General features: G+C 50.0%; 1 protein-coding gene across 5 annotated transcripts in view; it reads right to left on the bottom strand.

Moving 5' to 3' along the window:
• Nucleotides 1–19635, bottom strand: part of NOS1 (nitric oxide synthase 1) — a 175391-nt gene extending 155756 nt beyond the window's left edge. Inside the window, exons 1-3 of one of the 5 annotated variants that reach the window (XM_075898161.1) lie at nt 17558–18257; nt 9459–9616; nt 8669–8855 (exon numbers count right to left, since the gene is read on the bottom strand). The gene's annotated coding sequence lies outside the window, so the exon portion shown is untranslated. Of the gene's footprint in view, nt 1–1162; nt 8637–8668; nt 8856–9458; nt 9617–17557; nt 18258–19391 lie in introns of those variants that run through there. The other 4 variants (XM_075898163.1, XM_075898160.1, XM_075898165.1 and 1 more) reach the window with 4 other exon arrangements.
• Nucleotides 19636–23202: the final 3567 nt, after the last annotated feature.

Raw genomic sequence — 23202 nt, 5'->3', positions numbered from 1 at the left:
TTCCTAACGGTCTGAGCCCTAGCCAAATCCCTTTACCCTGCACAGATCTGTTTGCCAACCTTGGACCTTACCCACACGATTGTCATGCTAGTCTACTTCTAGGCCTTCCATGAGCCTGTGTTTATAGTAAAAATCCACTGCTCTTCCCTGGCATGCAGCCTGCACTGTTCTAGACCAGTGTTCTTCAACCTTTTTTTTTTTTTTTTATAGAGTATCCCTTTAAAAAAAAAAAATTAAGTACACCCTTTAAAAAAAAAAAAAAAAAAAAAAAGAGTACCCTCAGTACCTACAATTTTCAGACAAATTTTTTTTCTACCATTGCAACACATTTGTTTAAACAACTTAACCGTAGCCAGGCAGGCAATAACATTTTTGAGTGTAAAAAGTACAAAAATAATAAAGTGCTGTAAAACTTAAAACAAAAATTCAGTTTTTTCCCCACATTTCAGTTATGTTGACATACCCGCCCCAGACATCTCTTAAGTACCCCTAAGGGTACTCGTACCACAGGCTGGATTCTATAACAAGGACTCTGAAAACATAGGCGGTAGAACCTTGACCTCGTTAAGTCCAACACAAAGCAATCTATTATTAACTTCTATTAACTTCGGTAGCCTCCTGAGGATTCCTCTTGCACAGAGGCATCAGCTGTGGCCTGCAGTGATCCCATTCAGTTTCTTTTCCTGACCTCTCACAATCCACAACATGTGCAAAGCCTAAGCAGCAGAAGAATGACCACAGATCTCTTGAGACACAGCACAGCCAGGCCAAGGAGATCTGCCTAAGTTGTCACTACATGTATACGTCTACACGGGTACGTCTACACTACAGGACAAAGTCGAATTAAGATACACAACATTAATTGCGTAGCTGAAGTCAAAGTTGCTTAACTTGGCTTTTGGCACTGTCCACACTGCAGGAAGGTAAAGGGAGAACGCTCTTCCTTCGACTTCCCTTACTCCTCGTGGAAGCAAGACGACTGGCATCCACAAGAGCACCCCTTTCAGTTTGAATTAGCAGTCTTAACTATACCCGCTAATTCGAACCCTGGAAAAAAAAATCAACAGTAGCAGCTTCGATCTTCCTCTGTAGTGTAGACGTACCCTCAGGGATGGACCAGAAACCTGAAGATTAAAGAGCCAGAGAAGTGGTTTACAGCTACCTTTGAGCTCGCCCACTGTCAAGATGTGAGACAGTCCCAAACATCAGCATGGCCTGTATCTGTCTCCTAGGCATTAATGGAGTAAAGGGGGTCACCCCACGGAATGCCACAGCCGCTATCCACCGTCAGTTACAGGGCTCTCCAGTTTCTTAACAGAGTGAGTCACATTTGAAAAGAGATTGTTTGTGTCATGTATAGCTTCCCCCGCCTTTTCTGACTTTGCAGAGGCTGTGCCTTCTTTACAAGGGTATGACATTGGTCTGGCAGCACTAGCCCTGGATTACATGGAAAAAGGAACATTAGGGAAGATTCTGATGCTCTCATAGGCTTCTGTGCCGCTGGATTGCATTTACAGGCTGTGATTCCAGCAAAACTTGCTTGCCAGCACTATGATCCAATGTTTCTGGGCTTGTTGCACAAATGGTGAAGTGACCCATAGTACATGGGCTTGAATTCTGGATCCTGCCAAAGTAAATTACTGAAGGTCCTGGGAGAATGGAGCGATCCCATGGTGGCCTCCTTTTCTGGAGATTGCCCTCTTTCCACGGGCCTTTTTGTTAGAACCATGGATTTTTATGGCCTTTAAGTGACTACTTGCTCTGACCTCCTGCTTGACAGAGGCCAGAGAAATGTATCCATTCGTTCCTGCATTGTGCCTAATAACTTGTTTGTGAGTCTCTTTTAGAAACACCCAGTCTTGATTTAAATACTTGAAGCAATGAAGAATCTGCCATACCTCTAGGTAGCAAGGCACTTGGCAATTAAATACAGCTGCCTTTAGGGAATTAGGTTCCATTAGGACCTTCACTGATGTTTCTGCTGGGTTCTAGCTGCCCCCAGAGAACTCTCCTGTCCTACTGTTTCCTTTGATATTCCTTCCTTTCACGGGGGAGCCAGGAGAAGGTACTTCATAAGTGTGAGGATCCCCAAAGGATCTGCATTACCTGTTGTCCACAGATGGATGATTTGAGTTTGGGTTGAAATCAGGAAAAGCTCCTGGTAGTATAGAAACTCATGGGAACATTTTGGCTCTGCAAAACCAGTCTGGAAATCACATGAGAACTGACTCACTCATTAGAGGTCTGGCACTCTCTGCTTCCAAGAAAGGCTAGAAATAATACCTGGGGACCATCAGCGTGCTTTTGAAAGGGAGGGGTCCGTATAGAACATAGCTTCTTGGGAACAGTATGGCTATCATCCTCGTGAAACCACATGTTTGTGGTATTTCAGCTCTTCCTGCTCCTACGAGAGCCCAGAAATATTTTTTTTTAAATTGAATTGGCACTTTGATTTCCAGAAGATCTTACGTGTGACATGAGCAAGTATATCTCTGATGATCTGAGCTACACCCAATCCTAACCCAGCCTGAGTTTCACTAACTTGCCCTCCTTTCTACCGCATGTTCCCACAAGCCTGGAGGTTTGACTGGGAAAGGAAAGTTGTGAAATACTGTGAGAAAGTTTGTGATTAATGTACTGTGCAGTCCTTTCTAGCTACCTGTACCAGTTTTTGTCAAGGTGACTTTCCATTGTCCTGGTCCTGTGTAGCAGAAAAAAAATCCAATTTATCACCACAGTGGGAGCTGGAGGAGCTGAGCCCTGATGCATCCGAGGACCACAGCATTAGGGGGACATTCAGATAACCTGAGAGACGTAGATTTTGAATGTGCCCAGGGGTTTGCTTTCGCGTTGAAGTGGGGGTGTCGCTCCCCATCTGCATTGCCAGACAGCATCCAGGAAAACCATCTTTTTATAATGTGGCACTGAGAGGAGCTGGCAGAAGATGGAGGAGCTGTGGATCCCAAGGACTTTACAGGAATAAATATGGCACCAGTCTTCCTAAGCAACTCAAACCGAGGTATGAATGGTCACACATGCTGCTTGCTTTGTACATTGTACAAGTAACTCTTCCTAAATTCCTTCAATATAAACTCTTCCACCCAAGGGTGCAGGTATTTCGGAATCATAAATCAATAGAAAAGGGCCATCAACTGCTGTTCATAGTCTCATGCTAAGATGCAGAATTGGCAATTTTAGCCCATAATATATTAAAAGCTATACTTAAAGTATTAATGTCAGGCACCAAGGCCTTCCAAGCCATCTCTAGACTGAATTATAGACAGCATAAAAGGGAAATCTGATGGGACTTTCTGAAGGTTAGAGAAGGAGACTCTGCTGAAGTTTTGTAATGTGGAGATGTACCCTTAAAGTAGGAGTTATCTACACTGCATGCTTATTTTGGAATAAGCTCATCCTGAAGTGTAATAGAGATATAGCCGTGTTCGTCTGGTCTTGCTGAAACAGAAGAGAGGACTGTGCAGCACTTTAAAGACTAACAAGATAGTTTATTAGGTGATGAGCTTTTGTGGGCCAGAGGAAGTGGGTCTGCCTCACTTGCAGCTGGTCCAGCTTAGAAGAAGAGAAGGGCAGTCATCCCAGCAGACAGGGTGCCTGAAGCTTCCCCCTCGTCTGAGCTGACACCGCAAGGTCTTGGGTCCCATGAAGGCAACATGCTTGGAGCAAGGCCATCGGCGGCCTAGCCAGTGGGCCCCTTCTTGAAGGGGTGCAGATGTTCTCGGGGGAGCCTCACTACTTCCACATCATGGGGACAAGCAGGCATGGGAAGGTGCCGGCCAGGACAGGAGCTTGCAGGAAGGAGTTGGAGGACGGGGCTCATAGACTTCAAGGTCAGAAGGGACCATTATGATCATCTAGTCGGACCCCCTGCACAGTGCAGGCCACAGAATCTCACCCACCCCTCCTAGAATAATCCTCTCACCTATATCTCAGATATTGAAGCCTTCAAATACTTTGAAGACCCCAAGATGCAGAGAATCCTCCAGCTGTGATCTGTACCCCATGCTACAGAGGAAGGCAGCTTGGCTTCCTTCTGTGCCATGCACTCATTGGGACTGGCAGTCGCAGCATCCCACAGGGAGAGGACTTGCATCCCTGGCTGCTGGAGGAAGATGGGAGAGGGTGTTGCAGGAGGTGTTTGAGTGGCAGATGCCACTTGCCAGGGAGGGTGCTACTGGGGTCCCCTCCATTTTCTCCCCCACCCAGCAGACTCCCCTAGCAGGGCACAGTGTCCTCAGCCTCTCCATGCTTGCCCAGGAGTGCATGCTGCCCTGAGAGTGCAGGCCTGGCCACATGCCATGTGCGGCACTGCTGTGTGTGTGTGTGTGTGTGTGTGTTTCCAGGACCCTAGCCCCCTTAGCAGTGGCTTTTGGTGGGAGGGTGTCCCACATCGGGTTCAGGGCTGAGTCAGGGCTGTGCAGGAGCCCTGTGAGCAAGAGCACAAGGGTCCTTGCTGGCAGCCTCATTGTGACTGTTTGCTCCAGACCTGCACTCCATGGGCACGATGCCCAGGTCGAGAAGGCTGAGCGAGGAGCATGAGGCCCCTCACCACCCACTGCCTCCCTTTGTGTAGGGACAGTCATGTAGCTCACCTGATGGGCCTTCTCCGGCTTCATCCGATCCCCAGGCGACATCTTGGGAGGGTGGTAATGGCTCCAAGGATGGGATAAGATTCTAGCTGGTAGGTATCATGGATCCCAATTCCTCTGTTCCTCCTCAGTCCCGGCCTGCCCTCTGGGAAGGTGACAATGGGCGTCTCCCAGCCACAGTCCACAACTTGGGGGAGGGAAAGAGACAGACCCCTCCTCCCAGAATGTGGGGTTGTAGTACTGGCATCTCTGGAATGCCACCAGTGAGCGGGAGCTGCGCTCCCTGGCCTTCGCATAGGCCTGCCTCAGTTCCTTCACCTTCATCCGCACCTGCTCCTGGGTGCAGATGTGCCTCTCTGCCCCAGGCTATTGGCCAGCTGGCCATAAATGCCAACATTCCTGCATCTGGTGCAGAGATCCTGGAGGTTTGCCTCCTCTTCCCAGATCTCAATGAGAGCCAGGATCTCTGAACCAGAGTAGGGTGGCGCGCCCCTCTTCCGCCCCCGGGCAGGGGCTTGGAAATTGCCTGCAGCTGTGCTGGCAGCCATGGGAGGTTCAGTTGCAGTGCTCTGGTCTGCCATAGCAGCAGGGAAGACAGGGCTGGCTGCTGTTGTGTGGCACGGTGTGAGCTGGGCCTACCTTGTGCTATACTGTTTCCCCTGTGGCTGCACCTTTAAAGCTTGCAGGGGAAGAGGAATTAGATAGTCCTGATGGGTGTGGCCAGAGTGGCCAGCAGGGCTCATAGACTTTAAGGTCAGAAGGGACCATTATGATCATCTAGTCCGACCCCCTGCACAGTGCAGGCCACAGAATCTCACCCACCGCCTCCTAGAATAATCCTCTCACCTATATCTCAGATATTGAAGCCTTCAGATACTTTGAAGACCCTAAGATGCAGAGAATCCTCTAGCTGTGATCTGTGCCCCATGCTACAGAGGAAGGCGAAAAACCTCCAGGGCCTCTGCCAATCTACCCTGGAGGAAAATTCCTTCCCGACCCCAGATATGGCGATTAGCTAAACCCTGAGCATGTGGGCAAGACTCACCAGCCAGACACCTGTGGGAAGCCCTGAAGGCCCCTTATTTCAAAATAACCATAACTGCGCCATCTACACACACTATTTTGAAATAACTATTTCAGAATAGGTGTTGTTCCTTGTGAAATGAGGGTTACGGATTTCAGAATAAGTCGCCTGTTAATTTTGAAATGATTTCGAAAAAACGGGCTTGCTGTGTAGACACTCGCCTTGTTACTTTGAAATAATGCTGCGGTATAGACGTGCCATGGCCATCAGAATCACCAAGTCTGATCTCCAGTTAACATAGCATCCTGGAGACAGATAGAGTTGTTGTTTTTCTCTGTGTTGACCTGGCAGTCAACAGCACAACACACTACACATCCACACCCCTAGTTCCCAAAGCAGTCCTTGGCTGCACTATTGGGTGGAGACGGAACAGCTCACTTGACAATCCCCTGTAGGCAGTACTGAATTGAGTCACATAAGCACGTACTCGCCCTGTATGGAAAAGCCTTGGCAAGCTGAATTCATTTTGGCCTTGTGGGCTTTGATAAATATTTTAATATGTGTCTTCTCTTAATCTGTCTTTTTAGCCTGACCCTTAGCAGTCTCACTCAGGAAGCTGGATAAAACTCCCCCTGACCATTACAGAGAAATAAAGGATGATTACAAATACAACAGAAAAACCATTTCCTCTAACAGTACCATTTTCCATGTGCTTGATGTGCTGACTCAGAGCTATCACACTCCGGAGAGAGAGATCTTTCCAGTCTCTTAGGACTTCCTGGGAGAATTTACCTTTCTCCTCTCCTAAGAGATGTGGAGTTCCAATATTCTAGCCTCTTTCAAGGCTGGGTGACAATATTCCGCTTGCCTACAATCTCTGTGCGGTGCAAGCCGACTATAGCATTCTTCAAGTGCCAAGCCTACGCTGTTGAATAGTGTTGGGTGTATACTGCTGCACAGCCATTGCCTCCTATACCAATGCAAGCTTCATTTAAGAGGCAGGTGAAAAGATTCTCACGTCTTTCATGCCCATTTTGCTCTCCCATACACTACGAGAACACCTATTACTTTTGTCCATCTAAGGGTGAATTGGGAAGATACTGAAGTGTTTGGCACTTGTTGGGATGAACAACAATTGTCCATAAACATTTAAAATCTACATGCAATTAGTGATCCCTAATGTAAGCTTTGAAATCAGAGAGAAAAAGATTAGTGCTGAAATGTGGGGTTCTTATATAGGATATTGGTTCATCAGCCCAGGAGTCCAAAGCCCTCTACATACCCCAAAAGAGCAAGCAAGAATGGGCAGCAAATTAATTGCAAATTGCAGACAGCCAAACAAAAATTGAGTGTCCCTGCTTTTGGCTAATTAGAGGGGTATCAAACAGTGCAGCACAGGTGATTCAGCCCTTCGGTACATTTAACAGCTGGCCAGCCAGCAACAGCTCTATTTCACCATTTTCCCCCTGTTGGTATCTCCTCTGGGCATTTGCACTTCCAGGTAACCTTTCCTCTATGGTTTTCCATTATACTTTGGTGAAAATAAGTTTTTTTTAAAAAAAGCCATCCACAGCCTATAGAAGAAGCAAGGCTGACATCTCACTGTTCTTGACACAGTTGATAGCCCCAGTCATGGATATATCATGCAGTTTTGATGTTCGACTCCTACCTCTGTCTATCTTAGCATCCAAATTAAGGAATGTGTTAATGAAAGTCTCCACTCAGAGTTATCAAGGAGCCTTAGTTATAAAGAAGTGGGTGACTTGTATATATATAAAAAGCCCCATCTTACTAAGATCACAGAAGACATTTACTTGTCCTTCATGTGGTGAAGGAATTTCATTTGGGCTTTATCTCCTGGGCTCAATCCAGAGATAACAATCTCTTCTGTGCATGTCAAAGTGGTTTATATCGATTTTCCTTGCCCACAAAGGAAGAGACAGGAGAGAGGTGCCTGCAGATTCCACGGTGGCAGCTTTTGCAAAGTCAAACAGCGCAGGGAATTAGCATGCATCCTAGAGTCACCATATCAATTAAACTTTATGTTGGTTAACGGAATCAGTGTCGGAGACCTCAGCCTTCTCCTGATCCTGTCTCTCAATTGGCCACCCACAAGATAAGTGAGCACTGCAATTACCTTCACAGCGAGCAGCAAGAGCGTTGGGGTTGAAACTACTGCAGGCTCCCTGACCCATGTCACACAAGCAGCCAACAGCATCTAGCATGGTGACTGATGGGGCCCTTCCCCATATGGAAGGTGGGTTACCGTGCAATGCTCCTTTGGAAATGGTCACTTCATCCGCCAGAACGGCTGGCCTTGCACCAAGTCTGCTCCAACATTCCTGGCTTATCTTGGGCAAGTCACTAGGATCACACTCATCCCTTCATTTTGCAGGGCCACTTGGACCCACTGTGCACTGGTCTCTGACATGAGTGTAGCAGCAGCCTGGTAATAAGGGACTATACAAGGTGCAAGGCAATGGAAAATCTGAGACACAAGCTCCCTGGGCCTCAGCTTCCTATACCCACCTGGCATCATTGTGCTCTTCTCCCACACTGCCTCATTGGATATAAGAGACGTCCTGAAGGTAGGGTGGTGGGGTGGGTTTTGTCTCCATTTTGTCTACTGACACCGCAGGGTCCCAGGGACTGTCTTTCATGATGGTTCTAAGTGCGACCACATCTAGCCAGCACACTTAAAAACAAAAACCACTCATTGCCCTGTCTAGAGTTGGCGCAAAGTCTTGTTTAAAACCACAGCAGTCGGCCAAACTGTTCTGCAAACACAGCCTGTTCTCCCACTCCGGACGTGGCCCAAGCAGACCATGGTACTGGGTCCCATGAGCAGCATAACCTTGTTCCTCTGGAATAAAGGTTAGAAACCTGAAGTCTGTGCCAGGCTGGTTCTGAGTCCTGTTCTCACTAGTCGTGAATCCCTGGTGTGCTAGATTTCTGCACATGTAAACACGCTGAATTCCACACACTCCAGTCTTATTTTCTAAAAGCAGGAAGCATAATGCGGCTCCTACATACTTACTCATGACACGTTTGCCTATTAGGGGACGCCAGCTGAAAGCTCGTCAGCCTTTTTTGTCCATGTGGTTCTACTGTGAAAGAAACAAGATTCCTCTTTGCAGCATGTTTGACACGGCGCATTTGGCTCTTTCAGACACAGAAATTCTTCAACAATGCCAGCCTCCTTTGTATCAGGAGCCCTCTGAACCCTATGTGTCAGAGAACCACAGAACATCAAAGGGACTAATTATCATTAATACGGGGCACACACACACACACACACACAACCACACAACAAAACAACCAAAAAAAAAAAAAAAGCCTGTTAAACAGATGTGTGGGATTCTGACACCTTCGTTTTTAAACTCCCGGTCCTTCTTTTCCTTGAGATGCCCAGCCAAGAGCTAACAGGAAGGGATGATTGAGTCTGTTAATATCATCCATAACGAAGCCACTTTATGGGGGGGGGGGGGGGGGGGAACAACGCAGAGAGATGGGAAAAGTAGAGCGAAATGGGTTTACAGCAGGTAATTTTCATAATTGAATGTAGGCATTCTAGGGAGCACTTGGCATCTTCCCTATTGAGCGACAGGTGAAAAGTTCTGACATCACCACTCTTGCCCCCACTGCACATCAAATGGGCAGCAGCATAATTACCCCCTCCTCTAACCTGTGAGAGACAATGTTTAAAAAAAAAAAAAAAAGGAAAGTTCATGAATAATGGAAGGAGGGTTCCAAGGTGCAGGCTGGAAAGGAACTGAGCCGTACAGTCTAGCAGACAGGCAGGGCTTCTGCTTCAAGTTCTTACTGACCTGTGTCATTTTGAGCAAGTCCCCTGACATTGTTCCATGCCTCAGTTTCACCAGCTGTAGAATGGGGAGCACTGCACCCTGATCTAAAGTCCTTAGAGGCTTATGGATTGAAGACATCCAATAAAAACGAGGTGGGACAGAAACAGTCACAGTGGAGTCTTTGAAAGAAAAAAAAAAAAAAAAAAAAGCAAGTTCTGAGTCCTGAGAAACAAACAAAAATAGATACGCAAAAAGTATTGTGGACCTACCACTGGGTTGGCCTCCTCACCCTAACCCTAAAACTTGTCCCCAGATCTCCCTATCCATTCCATTGTTGTTGAATGTGTGCTTGCTATTTGTGTGCAAACATTTGCTAAATAAATGTGTCATTCTCTCTTCCTGCATGTTATATTCCTCTCCCCTACCTTCGTCTGGTCTACTTACATGATAAGTTCTTTGGGCTAGGGACTATTATTGGCTGTACAGAACCAAGCACAATGAAGCCCTGTTCTTGGCTGGTCCCTAGGTGTGACCCCAGGAGAAGAAGATAGGCCTAGAAGTCCTCAAAAGACACTCCAGGGCCATTGAACTATAAGCTCCGTTAGCTGAAGCCAAACTTTCCTTCTGACCAGAAATCCAAGCTTCATAATATAAGAACATACAGAACAGGAGATGAAGCCAGCTTACCTGGCCCACTTGAGAAAGAGCAAGACTGTGCTGGGTATACTCAGGGACATACCAGCCAGAGTGAGGTCTGTGCTAAAACTCGAGTGCAGGGGAATCTCTGTCACTTACAGAGCCCCCGGTCATCGGGAGCTAGAGCACCCCTGCCTGAAGCAATGGGAAACCCAGCTTGCAAGAGACTACGTCAGAGGGGGTATGTCTACACTACAGCGCTATTTCGAACTAACTTAGTTCGAATTAGTTAATTCGGACTAAGCTAATTCGAACTAACGGATCCAGACTAAAAAACTAGTTCGAATTAGCGTTTTGCTAATTCGAACTAGCATGTCCACACTGAGTGGACCCTGAACAGAAGTTAAGGATGGCCGGAAGCAGTGCCGGCAGGGCATCAGATTAGGACTTAGAGTGTGGAGCTGCTGCCTCAGGCTAGCCGAGGGCTGTGCTTAAAGGGACCCGACCCCCACCGCGGACAGAAAGTTCTCAGGGGTGCCCCACTTGCAAAGCAGTCCTGGCTTGGAGTGCCCTGAGTGCCCACACTGGGCACATCACAGCACTCGGCCATCAGTCCGGCTGCACTTGCCGCAGGCTGCCATCTGTGGAGAGGGGGCAATTGGGGGGCTGCAGGAGAGCTTCCATCCCCAGAAGCCCGCAGAGCCAGCCCAGTCCTCCCCATTGGGGGCTCGTGCCCCATTCCTCCCTCACCTCCTTCCACTTACCCTTCCCTAGCCCCTCTTCTTGATGTATAAAATAAAGAAAACGTGTCTTCCAAAATGGAATCTGTCTTTATTGAACAAAACTGGGGGAGACTGGGAAAAGGAGGTGGGAGAGGGGAAGAGAGAGGCTGGGAGAGGGGAGGGCAACTAAAATGATCAGGGGTTGGGAACAGGTCCCATATGAAGAGAGGCTAAAGAGACTGGGACTTTTCAGCTTAGAAAAGAGGAGACGGAGGGGGGACAAGGATAGAGGTTTCTAAAAGCAGGAGTTGGGTGCAGAGGGTACATACAGAAAAGTTCTTCATTAGTTCCCATAAAGAAGGACTAGAGGACACCAAAGGAAAGGAATGGGTAGCAGGCTTCAAACTAGTAACAGAAAGTTCTTTTTCCACAAAGCAAAGAGTCAACCTGTGGAACTCCTTGCTGCAGGAGGCTGTGAAGGCTACAACTAGAACGGAGTTTAAAGAGAAGTGAGATCAAGTCATGGAGGTTGGGTCCATAGAGTGGTATTAGCCAGGGGGTAGGAGTGGTGTCCCTGCCCAAGGTTTGTGGAAGGCTGAAGAGGGATGTCACGAGTCAAATGGCTTGGTCACTGTCTTCAGTCCATCCTCTCCAGGGTCCCTAGGGTTGGCCTCTGTCGGCAGACAGGCTACTGGGCTAGATGGACCTTTGGTCTGACCCAGGACGGCCATTGTAAGCTCAGGGCTCAGGGTCGGGGGTCTTAGTGGGCCCCCTTGATTTTCATGCACTCCTGCTCCTGGGTGGCCAGGCTGGCAGCTCTCCTGCCCTAGCCAGCCACTTTCCTGTGTCTAGTGTGGAGATTGTGGACGAGGTCCACGATATCTGCACTAGCCCAGGCGGGTGCCCGCCTCTTGCGGTCCCAGGAAAGCTCCTGGGAGCCACCAGCCTGGTCCTGGGAAGAGGGGGTGGGCTGGGGGGCATTGGGTGGGTGGCTCGAGCCGTGCCAGGTACAGGGTCTGCTAGCTGGGTGCTGGCAGGCTTGCACCTGGCATGGGCACCGTAGCCAGCCCGTGCCCCTTTAAGGGGTCCGGGGCCGGGAGGGGGGCAGACGAGTTTCCCTGGTGTTGGCCAGAGTGGCCACCAGGGAAAGCTGGGGAGGGCTAGCCTCCCACTAGTTCGAATTAAGGGGCTACACACCCCTTAATTCGAACTAGCTAGTTCGAACTAGGCTTAATCCTTGTAAAAGGAGGTTTTCCTAGTTCGAACTAAGCACTCCGTTAGTTCGAATTAAATTCGAATTAATGGAGCGCTAGTGTAGCGCCTATTAAAGTTAGTTCGAACTAACATCCGTTAGTTCAAACTAACTTTGTAGTGTAGACATACCCTAGCTGGTGTGTCCAGGCTTTTCCTGTTCATTCCCCTACAGAGCTGGTTTCCTCACCCAGACTGTGGGTGATCATTCAGAAACGAGGCTGGATACACAAGGGTTCCTGCCAGGGGATAGAGCGGCTTCTCTGTCCCTATCGAGGGGGCAGTTCCTGTGGCCAGTTACATGAAGTTCCAGGTAATAACCTGCGACATTAGAACAGGGATCTGCTAAGCCTTTCATTTAGATTTTCTGCTGAAATTTCTCTTTCCTCCACCTCCTCTCGCCCCAGGCCTGCCACGGTACAAAGCCATAGCACGCCAATCCTTCACACACAAAATGCATCCGCTGCAAGATGAGGCGTGAATGCCAGGTACTATGGGAGACCCAGCTTCAAGTCTGAGTGGGAGTCTCTCTCACCAGGCCAGGGAAGAAAAGTCAGGTGTTAATCAGAGCTCTGTCTGGTAGCAACGCAGGCTGCTTATCACTAGCTGCATCCACAGAAAGGGCTCCCATGCCCCAGGCCCATCCGTAAAGTGCAGAGGAGACTCAAATTTAAGAGTCAGCGGGACTCCCCACAGCCTGGCGGTCAGGGTCTTCCCCCCCCCCCAAAAGTGGCAGACTGGGAAGGGTGGGGTAGGTGTGAAACACAGAGCTTGCAAAGCACGGAGCGGCTCAGATGCCTTGGAGGTTGCTGCTGGCCCAAGTTCAGCAAGAACCAGCGACAGAGAGAGCTTCCCACGCACCCAGCCTCTCTTTCATTGTGTTTCTTGCTTTAAGTGGGTGTAATGCCAGGTGTGTCTTTCCCTTTGGGAGCACTGCCCCCACCATCAGTCTCACTGAGACCTACTCAGCCATGCTCCTTAAAGCCAAGGAGACCCCTGGAGCCTTCCCAAATAGTCCCTAGTCTCTTATCTGGCCAGAATTATTGTTGTAGGTTGTGGAAAACCAGGAACAGAACAATCTATTTATACAGAGACTAGAAAGATAGATGCTACAGGCCAGGACAGCCAGCTCTGGACTCAGGGCAGGCTCCCCGCTGAAGTCAGAGGACCCTGCCTGAAAAAAGAGTCTGTTTGAAGCAATTGAACTGGTTTCCTTTTATGACTGTGGGTGAAGGCAGAGAACTGGGTGCACAGAGCCACATTTACAATGAGACTGGTCCATCTCCCCGCTCCCAACCAAGAAGGGCAATGTACAGTGCACAAGCAGCAGAGCCTGTCTATGCCTACTCTGGCCTCGAGGCAGCGTCTCCCAACAGAATTGGAACAGATGGGATCTCAGTTGGAGGTCCCCACCAGACACACCACAGGACATAAGACAGAGCGGGCCCAGCAGTTCAAAGGCAAGGCCACTCTTTTTCCCTTGGTTCCCGACTTCATCACAGAGACGCAGAGCATCACATAGGCTCTGAACACCCAGCCAGCACCATGCACTAAACAGCTGTGTTCATGCATGTTTCCAGGCTAGGTGCTGCTAGATAAACACCAGAGAAATCATAGAATCCTAGAACTGGAAGAGACCACAAGAGATTGAGTCCAGTCCCCTGCCCTCATGGCAGAATCAAATACTGTCTAGACCATCCCTGACAGGTGTCTGTCTAACCTGCTCTTAAATATCTCCAGAGATGGAGATTCCACAACCTCCCTAGGCAACTTATTCCACTGTTTGACCACCCTGACAGTTAGGACAAGAAACAAATTGGCTTAAATTGCAGGAAAGGGGGCTTAGGTTGGACATTAGGAAAAAATTCCTAATGCCCAGCCTAAACCTCCCTTGCTGCAATTTAAGCCCATTGCTTCTCGTCCTATTCTCAGAGGCCAAGGAGAACAATTCCTCCCCCTTATAACACCCTTTTACATACTTGGTATGTAACTTGAAAACTGCCATCATGTCCTTTCTCAGTCTTCTCTTTTCCAAATTAAACAAGCCCAGTTCTTTCAGTCTTCCCTCATAACTCATGGTTTCTAGACCTTTAATCATTTTTGTTGCCCCTTCTCTGGACCTTTTCCAGTTTCTCCATGTCTTTCTTGAAATGTGGTGCCCAGAACTGGACACAGTACTCCAACTGAGGCCCAATTGGGCTGCGTCTAGACTGGCATGATTTTGTGCAAATACTTTTAATGGAAAAGTTTTTCCGTTAAAAGTATTTGCGCAAGAGAGCGTCTATACTGGCATGTGCCTTTGCGCAAAAGATTTGCTTTTGCACAAAAGCATCCATGCCAGTGTAGACACTCTCTTGCGCAAGAAAGCGCCGATGGCCATTATAGACATCGGGCTTTCTTGTGCAAGAAATTAACTTGGCTGTCTACTCTGGCCCCCTTGTGCAAGAATACTTGCGCAAGAGGGCTTATCCCTGAGCAGGAGTGTCTGAGTATTTGCACAAGAACCATTGATTTTGTACAGTACAAAGTCAGTGTTCTTGCACAAATACTCGCAGCCAGTGTAGACAGGCAGCAAAATTTTGCACAAAAGCAGCCTCTTTTGCACAAAATCTTGCCAGTCTAGACGCAGTCTTGGAGTATGGCTGGCACAGGTGTGCCTATCTACCATCACACCTTCTCTTGCACTGCAGAGGTGCCCAAAACCCTCTGCTTCTTCATGTACCTGTCAGGCTAGGCTACTCTCAGGAGCCAGATACCAAGTTGTGGCGAGCTGATTCAAACAACTGGTCCAATATGCCTCCGGATTCAAAGCAAGACTTCTCCTGTTCAGCATTCTGGGAGTGTGAGAAGAAGCCAAAGTCAAGCTCAGAGTTTTGAAGCACTAAATACAATTGCTCACAGGAAGAGAGCTCTACTGAAGGCCACAGCCCTAGGATTTACAACCCTGAAAATAGCGATAGTAATTGAAACATGAGACACTGCTAACAGCTTGTTCCCCTTAGGCATCAAGATGGCACCACTGCAATTTGGTGCTTATGCATGTTTTAACCGTCATCGGTATCCTACATAAATACACGCTCATACACCTGCTGAGGGAACATGAAGGGGCCGATTTTCAGAGGGTTTGTGGGAGGAGTATCCATGTGTCACTCCACAGAATTGAGGGAGTTAATGAACACATGGGTTATTGAGCTCCATTACTTCCTGCACTGGGCATTAAGAGGGAGGAATCCATTAACAGACAATGCTAAGAGGGGGAAGGGATGATGAAAACAGTGGTTCTAATCTCATCTAGGCCACTCACTATGTGACCCAATCCCATTGTGCCTCAGTTTCCCCATGTGTACAATAGAGAAAGCACACCACCTACTCAAAAGGATGTCGTGAGACTCAATGTCTGTAAAGTGCTTTGAGATCGTAATGTAAAAGGATGCCACGGAAATACTGGTTAGTGAAGGCAGGTTAGTTGCAACTATCTGTCCATGTGTCACAGGCCCTTGGAGAGGTTGGCCTGCAGGGTCCAGGTATCACAGTTATCTAGCAGAAGTGAGGCCAGCCTCTATGCAGGAGAATAGTGTCATACTGACTGTTGTGCCACATTGCCCGGCCATGCTAGCATCGCGTCCATCCATACCGCCCCCTCCCATCATCTCATAGCCTGGAGTTACTTCCCTGCTGTTACGGAACACTCCCTCATTGGCCATGCCTGCTGGCAGAACACCTGGCCCTGGGAAAGGCTGGAGGCTGCAGGAGGTTCTCTCCCCATCTCAAACACTGGCTTTTCCCCAATTCATGTCTGGACTGGTCTCTGAGTTTCATTTCCCATGGCACTGACTGGGATGGTGGCACAGACCCAAACTGAAGTTTGCGCAGCGAAAACAAGATGGGAGGGGGTTAAGGGAAGGGAGGGAGGTTCAGCACTAAATGAAGCTCAAACACCAAAGCAGACAAAGAAAAAAAAAAAGTACTGAGTTTTCTGTTTAACTGTTTGAACTAGAGATGGGGGAACTGTTAGTCTGATTCCAAACCCATCCCAACTTTAGCAACTGGAAAGGCTGGCTTGCACTCTGATAGGATCCTGGCTGGGAGAATGAGAAGAAAGAGATTTCCAGGGGAAAAATAAAAAGGTGAAGTCTACATAGCATCCACTTGCTTCAGCCCACCTTTACAGAGGGTTCTCCTTATCCTGAGAGGGATGAAACCAATAGCGTTCACCAGCACAGAAATCACTACAGAAATCTGCAGTTTTCCCATACACAGCAATCTCCTTTCTGCAGGCATTGACAGCCACCCTACAGAATGCGGTCACAGGAATATTATATATATTGACATAGCATCTCGAAGCCCCATACCCCCATGGTGCTAGGTGTTGTACAAACATAACACAAAAGCCTGTTCCCTGCCTGCAGAGCGCTCAGAAATCTGAATGACTGCCTATGTACCACAGAACTTTCCCCTTCAGATAGTAACACGGTTCCCCCTTTCGAAGGGTTCCAAAGAACTCTGACCAGCGGTGTGAAACCCAGACACAGCAAAAGGTGCCCTCATGACACGGACATTCTATTACTCAGAGCCTCAAGCAGATGGCGGAGAGAGAGTAACTTGGGGTGACATCGCCAGCCATCTTACCTAACGTCTGGCACTGCTGGTGCCACCATTCAGGAGCCAAGGATCAATCTGGAGAATGGCAACTGAAAGACACTCCCCCCAGGCCTAACATAACCCATTTATACAGCACCTCGCACACTCCAGTTCTGGTGGCTCCTAGGCACTACTGAAATACAAGCAAAAATATAAATAAATAATATGACCTTTAGACGCCAACTGGGAAGCAGGGTAGTTGCTATGGAGAGCAATCCCCCCCCCCTCCGCCCCTCCCGATCACATAGAATTTATGACACAGACGACAGCAAAGGCTGCGATTGCTGGCAAGCAGGCTGCTTGGGTGCCAGAGACCCTTGGCAGAGCCACCTGGGCTATATTTGGAAATGAAACAGGCAGACAGTTTCCTGTCTGCCCGGAGAGAACAAACACCCCAGCATACAACCCTGGGTGCTACCACAGCCCAAACCTTCAAGGGAAAGAGCTTAGTGCAGGTCACAGGCTTTGCCCCCCCACCTCGTGGCTCTCCTGTCCTCTCGCCCAGGAGCACAGAGGGCAATGCCCTTGCCAACGTAACAGCTCCTAAAACAGCATCATCTCCATCGCTCAGCACAGTCCAAGAGAGACCCCAGGGAGTGGATTCTCTTCCTTCCCCCGCAGCTCTTTAAGGAAGGTTGGGGAAATACCGGAACATCACCAAACCAGCGCACTGGCTACACAGTCAGGGGACCACCACAGAGCCACAGCAGATGCCACGCCCGAGCCAGGGACACGCTCCTAGGAATGGAATGAAGCCTTTCACTGGAGCCGACAGGCCTGCCATGGGCTATCTCCCCTGTGCTGAGTCGGGGAAGCCCATGCAGCTCCAGGTACAGGGACCGTAAAGGGACTGGCAGAGAGCGTACTCACTCGGCTTGCCCTTCTGAAGCGGCGCTCCAGTCCAGCCATCTCCTCTCCCCTTCACTTTCAGACTAACCCCGGCTCTAGCGCTGCCTTTCCCATCTGGAGGCTAAGTGGTAATTAATCAGCAGGAGCCCTCACCAGCCTCGGCTGCCTGTGTTACTCTGAATGAAGCAGGATTAATTGACACCACCTGGGAACAGCAACCTGTGCCTTCCCCTTGCTAGCAAGCTTTGCCGCAACGCTGGCTCAGGAGGCCGCCTGGGGACTGGTATGCCACCCACCCCCAGCCCTGTGTGTTCCTTTTTGGGCCGTGCTTGTATTACGCACTGGCAGGAGCCCTACTGGGTTTTTGAAAGGCTCTGGGTTGCTCTCGCTTCATGGAGATCTTTCCACCATTACCGTGAGTTTTGGAGGGTTTCCCGATCCCATCTTGGCACCTTTTACAGAGACGCATCTCTTCTCTCCCCTGGCCCTGCTACAGCCTGAATGTCTCATGTGGTCCCAGAAAGGCTTCCCCTTTGAAAGCAGATTCCCACAAGTGATTCTCCAATGCACAGTGATGGGCTAAAGGAAACAGCAGCTCAGTTCAATGCACCAGGAGATAGCCATACCCATGCCACCCAGGGGACCTAACTCCCAGGGAATCCAAGGGTACGTCCATATTGTGCATGAAGCCCTGGCTCTGAACTGGTTTGAGCCCACGCCACCCTTCCATCCACACACTGATCCATCTGACTCAGGTCTCAGGCATTCAGGACCTTGGTCCTAAGGCCCTGCTTGGTGGGTGGGTCACAGGCCAGGTCCCATGGTGCTGTTCCAAGCCCTGGCATTTTGCAGTGTGGACACAGCTCAAGTCACAGAGCTGAGTCCAAAGGGCTCCAGGGTGCTGTATGGCTACCTTACCACAGCTGTGAGTAACCCAGCATTACAGAGTAGTGCAGATGCTCAATAGTGAGTGTAGAAACCCAGGTGCAAGAGCCTGCATCCCATTGAGCTGGGTGTTGTGTGCTGCGTATGGTAACCGCTACACTGCAGCGCTATTTCAGCATACCTTTTGAGTGTGCCCGTTATTTCAAAATATAATGGGCTCGCTATTCCCATGTCCCTGTAAATCTTATTCCATGAGGAATAAGGGATGTTTTGGAATAGCGATTTATTTCTAAATAAGCGCTGTGTAGTCAGCACCAAATTTCAAAATAAGCTATTTCAAAATAACAATGAAATAAGATACCCAATTTGTGCAGCTCAAACTGCGTAGCCTATATTGACTTACAGTGCAGTGTAGACACACCCTGGATGTGCTCTATCAGTCCCCTATGCTGCTGTCTGAGAACACCCCACAGGCATCTAAAGAGTGAGGACAGAGATTGCATCACCCCTGTTCCTTAGCTCCCATCGTGGGAAGAGGTAATTCCATGACTAAAGTGCTCTGCATGCCAACTATTCCCTGCTTCCCACAGGGGCCCTGGGGAAGGGGGAAGAAGCTACAGTGGCCCAAAAACCACCCCAAACTATGGCTTGCAGAAAGGTGGCTCTAAATAGACCCCCCCGGGCTGAGAATCCAGGCCCCAGGCTGGCGTTTGTGCCTATTTGGGTCCTAAAGAAAAACACTGCTCTTTACAAAGGATTCTTCCCAAAGCTCTTTCTGACCACAAGTCACCATTAAACAGGCTAGTGCCTGCCAGGGCACACACAGGAACCATATGTCCTATAAATCGCGTCTCTGCTGCCTGGAAATAATGGAGAATCTGCAACAGGAGAAATTTCTCTGACGGATCTTGGCTAACTCAACTGCCGGGGCCTGCCAACATTAGCATGGGGGTATGTTGTCACATCCTACCTCAGCAATGCTGGTGGAGACTCCCATTATGTTTATCCATCAGCAGCCATTCCTGCATGACTCTGGACGTGGTGGAGAGTGAATGAGACAGGTAGTTCTGCCAAGCAGGAGACAAAAGTTTCAGAGGGGTAGCCGAGTCAGTCTGTAACTAGAAAAACTTAAAAAACAACAAATAGTCTTGTAGAAGTGGGCTGTGCCCTCAGAACCTCACGATACCATCCACATGTTTTGTTAGTCTCTAAGTTGCTGCAGGACTACTTGTTGTTTTTTAAGTTATTCCAAGCAGGAGACAAGGCAGTCACATTGCAGCTGACAGGCTCCTTAGGCGAGAGATCCCTGCAATGGAATAAAATGTCACATGACAGAGGTCGCCTGCTGTGAGGTAAGTGTGAGGCAAGTCACCACACTCCTTTTCTGAGATGAATTCCAGCGTGGTCTTTATTTAGTTGCTCTTAATGAGGACTACTATGTGCTGGGGAGGCCGTTTCCTCCGTGCACACTGCAGCATAACAAGATGAGAGCTACTGATTGTTTGGACATTTTGGTCAGAAAGGAGAAAGGCCAAATTTTCAGCAATCTCCCACAACTGAGTTCCCTGCTTCTGGGGCCAGATGAGAGAAATGCGGTGGATGTGTGTGTGTGTGGCAGGGGGGGGGGGGGAGCTGGGAGGAGGGAGAGATTCAATCCCTGGGTTTATATTACAGCATCCTTGGAGATTCTCTAACAACTAGACCAGTGTTTCCCAATTGGTGCTCCAGGGAACTCTGGGGTTCTGCGAAGCAAAGCTATGGGTTCTGCGAGGAGCCGGCACTCCCCCGCCCCCTCTGAAAGAGAGAGAGCCGGCCAGCCAGCAGAGGCATGGGCAGCGAGTTGTATGGGCTCGTGGTGCCCATGCTCCACCAATATTTGGAACTGGAGCGAGCCCCGGCTCCCCCATGCGTCCTCCCACCCTGGTCCCCGAGCGTCTCTCCCACGTCCCCGTCCCCACCGTGCGCAACCTTCACTGAGCTCCCCCTTCCTGGCTGCTGCTGCCCTGCACGGCGTGCTCAAACTGGTAGGCGGGGAGATGCCCGGGCGTGACGTAACATCACAGCCCGGGATTTTAAAACTGCTGTGCGCTGCGTTGCGCCGTATGGCTGAGTTGCGGGTTTGGAGTCGAGGGACGGAGTGCAGACTCCAGCCCCACAAAGTGGAAGGCAGAAGGTAGGGGAAGGGAAAGGGCTGGGAGAGGAAGGGGCTTGTGCGGAGGGGGAGGAGAGAGGGGGAAGAGAGGGGAAGGCACCAAAGGGACAGAACAGAGGAGAGACAAATGCCCGGGGGCCAAGTGCAGACAATGAGGAAAAAGGCAGGAGGGGAGGTGTCAGTGGAAGGGGGACAGGGTGATGCGGGAAGGGAAGAGGGTAAGGGCATTGGGGGCTAGAGGAGGGACAGGGAGGTGCTGGGAGACAGCTTGAAAGAAGGGATGGGCATGAGGAAGGCGGGGATGGAACAAGTCATGTGTGAGGGCACAGGGGCATGAGGGGAACAGGGGCAGAGGGTGGTGAGGGGGTGGGCATCAGGGAAATGAGGGCAAAGGAGGTAGGAGCAGTGAGGGAAGGGGGAGGCACCAAGAGGGTGCAGGGCTAAGGGAAGTTGCAGGTACCAGGGGATTCTGGTGGTGAAGCAGAAGGGCAGACACCTGCAGGGGAGGGACCAGCACCAGAGGAGAGACTCAGGGCAGGTGTGTAGAATGAGGTGTTAGAAGAGGGGATGAGAAGGGGTAGCTCACATGATCAGAGTGGGGCTACTGGAGGAGTGGGCACAGGGAGGAAAGAAGGGCTGGAGGAGGGGGGGCAGGTTGCAGGAGAGCTGAGGGCAGTGAGAAGAAAAGGAGGACAGCGGAGGAGGGTGAGGAGTTGGGAGACAGCAGGCACCAGGGGAGCTGATGGAACAAGGGGAGGAGACATGGCAGCAGAGAGAAAAGGTTTACAAATATTTATTAATAACTTGGGTGCCACAGTGGCACATCCAAACAAGCCACATGAACTCAGTACTGGTGCACAACACAAAATTAATTTTGCTCATGTGAGTAAACTCTTAGGCTATGTCTACACTGGCAGTTTCTTGTGCAAGAACACATCCACACTGCCATGTGTGAGCTGGGCTTTTGCACAAGAGCATCTATGGCAGTGTGGACGCTCTGTTGCCCAAGAAAGTGCCGAAGGACATTTTAGCCACCGGGCTTTCTTGCTCAAGAAATTCATGTTGCCTGTCTACACTGGCCTCTTGCGCAAGAACGGTTTCACAAAAGGGCTTATTCCTGAGCAGGAGCATCATAGTTCTTGCGCAAGAACCAGGAGCCCTGAAATGACCTCCCCTGGTCCAAAAATCCCTCATCTGGGACCAGTCAGGTCTAGAGGGTGCCAGTCCAGAGAGGTCCAACTCCTACCCAAGTCCCCTCCTCGCACCCTCCCTCATAGCCAGACACCCTACCCCCCAGTCTGCTCCTGCTCCCTCCCCCTGGCCAGACACCCTACATCCAGCCTGCTTCTGCACCCTACCTACCATCCAGACCTTGCTCCCTTCCACCCCCCACCTCCCTCCCAGATCCTGAACCCCATCCCTATCCTGTTCCTTGGCAGCCCTGCCATCCACCCTAGCACCTAGCACCTAGCACCACCCTGTCCCTGGCCCCAGCACCCTGCCTCACACCACAGGACTCAGTACCGCCCTGGCCCTGGCCCCGGCCCCAGCACCCTGCCATCCATGCTAGCACCCAGAAGCACCCTGTTCCTTGTCCCAGCACCCTGCCAGTCATCCTAGTGCCCAGCAGGACCATGTCCCTGACCCCAGCACCCCATCACCGCCTGCCCCAGCTCCTTGCCCCAGCACCCTGCCACCTGAGCCAGCATCCTTCCACCCAGCAGCACCCTCTCCCCAGCCCCAGCACCCACTAGCACTCTGTCCCCTACCCCCACCAGCATATTTGGGACCACATTAGTGAGGCTTGGGGGTCTTTGGAGGGTTGTTAAGTTTTTCTTGCATCTCACTTGTGTGGCCCCAACAGACTTTTCTGTGGGTCAGTGACCCTTGATTCAAAACAGGTTCCTCACCCCTCTCATAAATAGAGAGAAGGCTAAAACTTTTTGAGTTCGACATAATATTTTATTTAAAAATGAAGTCAGGCCAACAAGCCCCCAATTGGGGCCAAACCCCCATTTCACTGCAGCATCATAACACTCCTGCACCACCTGACCCCAAATCTGAGCCTATCATACACTGGAACCCCCTGTCCTGAGCCTCTTACATCCCCAAACTCCTGCATCCCCACATCCTCAGTCTTCTGCCACAACACTCCTGCACCATCCACACATGGCAAATCTGGGCCTGAGCCCATCATACTCACAACCTTCTTGCCCTGAGTCCCTCACATATCGAGCCCAAACTCCTGCACTCTCATATCCACAAGCCCATGGCTTGCTCAGCACAACAACCTTCCACCTGAGCCCAACACTCCCTAGCCTGGAGCTCCCTCCCTGAGCCAACATCCCCTTCTCCTGCATCCAAAGGGTTCCTCGGCCAAATAAAATTGGGAAACACTGAACTAGACAATTAGCCCGTCATAAGATGGGATTTTCAGGTCTCTCCTCCACGTTGGTCTTCTCTCCTGAGCCTCCGGTCTCTCACTCTCTCTCTCTCTCCTCCTACTGCCTCCCCACCTCTCAGCTCTCCTCTGCCTCCTGCCTCTTTCACCTTCTGCCTCTCTCTCCATCTCTTTCTTTCTCTTCTCCCCCTCCTACCTCTCACTCTCCCTTTCTCTTCTCCTCCTCCT

This window comes from Pelodiscus sinensis, chromosome 15 (assembly GCF_049634645.1).
Source record: "Pelodiscus sinensis isolate JC-2024 chromosome 15, ASM4963464v1, whole genome shotgun sequence".
Classification (NCBI taxonomy): domain Eukaryota; kingdom Metazoa; phylum Chordata; order Testudines; family Trionychidae; genus Pelodiscus; species Pelodiscus sinensis.
This window is presented reverse-complemented; position numbering and strand designations above follow the sequence as displayed.